This window comes from Vicia villosa, linkage group LG1, assembly GCF_029867415.1.
Source record: "Vicia villosa cultivar HV-30 ecotype Madison, WI linkage group LG1, Vvil1.0, whole genome shotgun sequence".
Classification (NCBI taxonomy): domain Eukaryota; kingdom Viridiplantae; phylum Streptophyta; class Magnoliopsida; order Fabales; family Fabaceae; genus Vicia; species Vicia villosa.
Window position 1 is genome coordinate 152875234 of NC_081180.1, and position 6107 is coordinate 152881340.

Here is a 6107-nt window from a genome sequence, read left to right on the forward strand (position 1 = left end):
CCTATCGATCAAGTCAACATCATTTTTCTGACCTTCTCTAATCTTGTTAAGAATACTACTAGTCATCTTCTAGCACACTCAATCTAACACTATTAGGAGTGCCTTCACATACCAGCTCAAGTCTCTAAATTGTCCAATTAAATCCAACTCATTCATCATTAGCACCGACATTTTAAGGACTCCCTACGCAACACAATAACACAATATTCATAACTTGCGGTTTTACTCCAAATTCCATTACATCCTTCACGTCCAAATATCATTCCACTCGGAATCCCAACAAAGTCTTCCTCACGTCAACAAATGTTAGAAATTCCCTACAATTCTTCTTTTATACTTATCGTTATTTTGCCATCACAAATACGATTCCAAGGGTTCTAAAGTTTATTCCATCTTTACTACTAATTCACTCTTCACTAAAATCCATCGGTACTCAAATCATCTTTATTACCGAATATCTCATCGACTTATTCATCAACAACATGTCTTACTCAACTTCGTTCCGAATAATCACGGTAGTAGGCATTCTTATTCAATAAGTTTCACACTTCCATAACCGACTTCAAAATTTCCAAAACTTCATAAATGATTGATCTTTTGAAAAAAGTTCCTTTGTAAGATGTTATTTTATTTTGCAAGATCTACAACTTTCATGTTGGAAGTTTTTTGAGTTGTGTAGGTGAAATTTTGAGTTCTCACCATGCCTTCAAAAACCCTAATTCCCGACTTTTCGCTCTTTGATGAATTTCTTTGAATTTCTTTGGCCAAATGACTTTGACATCCATATATTGATGATATTGATCTTTGAAAGTCATTTTTTGACCAAAAACCTTAAAAGTCAATGATGATCCTTCACAGTTGACTTTTTCCTGACAAAGTGAATTTTTTGGGCTTTTGTGTAGAAATAAGATCTTCTCCCCAAATGGATGATATAAATGGATTATATGGAGGTAGTAGAGATCCTTGAATCATGTCTTGAGTTTTGGATTCATGCCCTGATCAAAAGTCAACTATCTTGGTGAATTAGGTCAAAACCCTAATTTGTCGACCATGTGAAAATAATGACTGTAGACTTTGAATTGAAGTGTGATGTCCAGTAGATCTTGTCATATGAGTTATTTGAAGATGATTGATGTCTTTGAATGGTTCCCTGGGGCTTTTTAGGGTTTCCCAAAAGTGATCCCTGATTTTAGTCCTTGATAGGCTCCAAACCCTAGTCTGGTGACTTGAGTAAACCTGTACTCAGATGACTGGATGTCTAATCAATCATAGATGAGAAAAGTGAAGTTTTTGAGCCCCATGATTGTATTAGAGACTAGTCTTTGTATTGATTGATCCTTTGCCTGAGCTTTCTTGTCTTTGAGCATCCTCGATTAGGTACCAGATGGAGAAATGACTGCTCTGGGAACTTGTCTTGACCTGATGAAAAATCCTGAAGATATGCCATCTCAGGGGGGTCAAAAATTAGGGTATGACAGATGCCCCTATTTAAGTTTCTTTTATCTGGAGGGAGAGAGATTGAGATCTTGATCTCTCCTGCGTAAAAGAGACTTAAATATCAAAGAATGCCCGAATTTTGGGCGCTCCTGAGATGTTGTAATTGATAAAATCTTTGCATGACTTGATCCCGTTGTCGCACTTGGCGGGGGATGAGGAGACAAACTCCTGCAGAAATACTTGATGTGGATTCTGGTGAATGGATGGCAATGTAGGATGCGCAATCCATCTTCTTTAACTAAGTGCTGATACTTAGAAAAAGGTAAACAACCTCTCCTCGTTTCGGATGTCCATATCTCGAAACTGGTCTCAGTTGCGTTTGGACGATATCTCAGATAAAGAGAAAATCTCCAAAGGTTTGTTTCCTCATCAAACTTCTTACCAGCATTTGGAGGTAAGATACCATTTGACGGTAATAAAGAAACTTCAAAGGTTTGTTTCCTCATCAAACTTCTCATCAGCACTTGGAGATGAGATACCATTTGACGGTAAATAAAGAAACTTCAAAGGTTTGTTTCCTCATCAAACTTCTCATCAGCACTTGGAGATGAGATACCATTTGATGGTAATAAAGAAACTTCAAAGGTTTGTTTCCTCATCAAACTTCTCATCAGCACTTGGAGATGAGATACCATTTGATGGTAATAAAGAAACTTCAAAGGTTGGTTTCCTCATCAAACTTCTCATCAGCACTTGGAGATGAGATACCATTTGATGGTAATAAAGAAACTTCAAAGGTTGGTTTCCTCATCAAACTTCTCATCAGCATTTGGAGATGAGATACCATTTGACGGTAAATAAAGAAACTTCACCATCTTCCCTTTTGACCTGGCATCTTTGAAAGATTGTCATATGGGCCCGCGCTCTTTTGAGGGGCTAATGACTTTGTTTGAAGGCAGACGAACTGTTTTCGGGGTGAAAACTGCCATTCGTTAACTGGTGCCTGGGGAATCAACAAACTGTTTTCCTAAGAGGAAAACTACCATTTATTGACTCTGTGGGGAACTAAACATCCCTGAAACAGACAAACTGTTTGAAGAAACTGCCATTTGTCGATCTCTTGAGTATTTAACAGACAAACTGTCTTTCCTTGGGGAAAGACTACCATTTGTTGACTCCGCTGGGGATCATGAACTATCTTCTGGATGAAGACTACCATTCACTGATTCTGTTGGGGAATCATTTGTCGATCTGCTGGGAGATTCTGGATTATTCTTTGACAAGAAGTGGCATCACTTGACCCTGCTGGGGAAATACGAAACCTCTGGGGAATTCCAAAATGTGAAGCAGACTATCTTATCTGAAGAAGACTGTCGAATGCCGCTCTGCAGGAGAATCTCGGCTGAGGAATTCCAAAAGTGAACAAACTATCTCCTTGAGGGAGACTACCATCTGTTGACTTGCTTGGGGAAATCCTTGTGTATGAACTGTTGTTTCAAAGGAAAAAGTTTCTCCGGAACTTTGCAGGGGAAACTTGAGTTCATGCCTAAATGACTTAGGCATCCACAGGATCAAAGCCTGATTCGGCTATGCAATTATGATGTAATGTATGCATGAATATTATGACAATGATAAAATGAAAAGTGAATGTGAATAGAATTGTCGCGGATGTAAAATCCTAATGATACGACTTGAATTCTTGTTGATCAGAAGATGTCCTCTTCTTGGAGTTCGAACTCTCTTGGGAATATCGGGTTATCAGTTGTCCGCTGTCCGAAGTAAGTAATATGAATTGAAGTAAAGATCCGTCATCGGGAGATGTTCGCAAAGCGACCTCATGGGGAAATATTGGTTCCCGGAGTCTCAACCGTTCTCGGAGCAACTGTTTGCATTCTTCCTATTGTTTGTAAACCTCAGAAAGAAATTTCACCTTTATTTTTGCAAGTAAATTCATTTTTTTATTTTATGAAAACATTTGTTTCAAGAAAAATGACTGTTTAAACTTAAAATGCATTTCCAGAAACTGAAAAAGACTAGATTGCAAAGGAAAAGCACAAGGCTCAAATTATTATATATGGAATGGTAATCAGCCAAATGCTTGATTCCATGGAGTATTTACAAAGTTGGAAATTGGTAATTTTTGGGAAAAGGGCTACGATGAAACGTGACGACCGTTATCTTTCCTTTCCACTCCGAGTTGCGCTGTATTCGTGCTTTGTAGAAGATGACCTACTGCTGATGAATACTCCGCTTATGGATTTTGAATGATCAAGTTTGTCCTGAACACAGTTACTTGCCATATATCCCTAACTTTTGCATAAACTACCCCTTTCGGGTTTTAAGTTTACCGGGATTGATTATTATTTTTTTTTATGTCTCTAATTTTTGCCTGAATCGCCCTTTCGGGTTTTCGATTCACCGAGACGCTCTTTTTTGCCTAAGCCGCTCTTTGCGAGTTTTCAACTTAGCGAACTGTTCTTTTAATTATTTAGGCGAAGTATTTCTTGACTGCGTCGACGTTCACAGGACGGGTGAATTCTTCTCCATCCATAGTCGTGAGTATTAAGGCTCCTCCTGAGAAAGCTCTCTTGACCACGTAGGGGCCGTCATAATTGGGAGTCCATTTCCCTCTCGAATCTGTGAGAAAAGATTGAATCTTTTTGAGTACAAGGTCGCCTTCTTTGATTGTGCGAGGTCGAACCTTTTTGTCGAAAGCTTTCTTCATTCTTTGTTGGTATAGCCGTCCGTGGCATAAAGCTGTCAGGCGCTTTTCTTCGATTAAGTTCAATTCATCGAATCTGCTTTGACACCACTCGGCTTCTGTTAATTTTGCCTCCATCAGAACTCTCATTGATGGGATTTCAACCTCTATAGGTAGGACTGCCTCCATGCCATATACAAGGGAGAAAGGAGTTGCTCCAGTCGAAGTACGTACTGATGTACGGTAACCATGAAGAGCATACGGGAGCATCTCATGCCAATCTTTGTAAGTGATGACCATCTTCTGAATGATTTTCTTGATGTTTTTGTTAGCTGCTTCTACAGCTCCATTCATCTTTGGTCTGTAAGGAGATGAGTTGTGATGTTCGATCTTGAATTCTTCACAAAGCTCCTTCATCATTTTGTTATTCAAATTTGACCCATTGTCAGTGATTATCTTGCTAGGAATGCCGTAGCGACAGATGATGTGATTCTTGATAAACCTGACGACAACTTGTCTTGTAACGTTTGCATATGAAGCTGCTTCAACCCATTTGGTGAAATAGTCTATGGCTACCAAGATGAAGCGATGTCCGTTGGACGCTTTTGGTTCGATCATTCCAATCATGTCGATTCCCCACATGGAGAAAGGCCAAGGGGAAGAGAGTATGTTGAGAAGAGATGGTGGCACATGAATTCTATCGGCGTAGATCTGACATTTGTGACACCTCTTTGCGTACTGGAAGCAATCTGACTCCATCGTCAGCCAATAATATCCTGCTCTCAGTATTTTCCTTGTCATGGTATGTCCATTGGTGTGAGTACCAAAGGAACCTTCATGTATTTCTCTCATGAGTATTTCTGCTTCTTTTCTGTCAACGCATCTGAGCAGAACCATGTCGAAGTTTCTCTTGTACAGAACATCTTCATTCAGGAAGAATCTAAAAGCTAACTTTCTCAAAGTCTTTCTATCTTTCTTTGACGCCCCAAGAGGGTACTCTTGCTTTTGAAGAAAGTTCTTGATGTCGTGATACCACGGTTTGTCGTCGATGATTGCTTCTACTGTGAACACATGAGCGGGCCTATCCAGGCGCATAACATCGATCTGAGGAATGTCATTCCAATGATTTATCCTAATCATGGAAGAGAGTGTGGCTAATGCATCAGCCAAGTTGTTTTCTTCACGAGGAATGTGATGAAAATCTACCCTGTCGAAGAATGGTAACAATCTTCTCGCGTAGTCTTTGTAAGGAATTAGCCCTGGTTGGCGTGTTTCCCATTCTCCTTTGATTTGATTGATGACCAAAGCAGAATCTCCGTATACATCCAAGTGTTTGATTCTTAGATCCATGGCTTCTTCGAGACCCATGATGCAAGCTTCATATTCGGCCTCATTGTTTGTGCACTTGAAAGTTAATCTGGCAATAAATGGAATATGGGTACCCTGAGGTGTAACAATGATTGCCCCAATTCCTCGTCCATAAGCATTGACAGCTCCGTCAAAGATTAAGCCCCACTGGGATCCTATCTCAGGTCCTTCGTCTGGTAGTGGCTCGTCGTAATCTTTCATCTTGAGGTACATGACGTCCTCGTCCGGAAAGTCGAAACTGGTTGATTCATGATCATTGAGTGGGTGGTGAGCCAGGTGCTCAGCTAGAATGCTTCCTTTCACGGCTTTCTGTGCGTGATACTCAATGTCATATTCTGATAACAACATCTGCCAACGGGCAATTCTCCCGGTTAAAGCAGGCTTCTCAAAGATGTACTTGATTGGATCCATATGAGAGATCAAACAAGTAGTATGTCGAATCATGTACTGGCGGAGACGCTTGGCAGCCCAGGCCAAAGCACAACACGTCTTCCTCGAGCATGGAGTAGCGGGATTCACAGTCAGTGTTAAAAAGTTTCCCTCGCCCGGGGGGGGAATGAAAAAGGGAGTTTCCCTGAGTTTCCGTTCCCCCCCCCCCTGA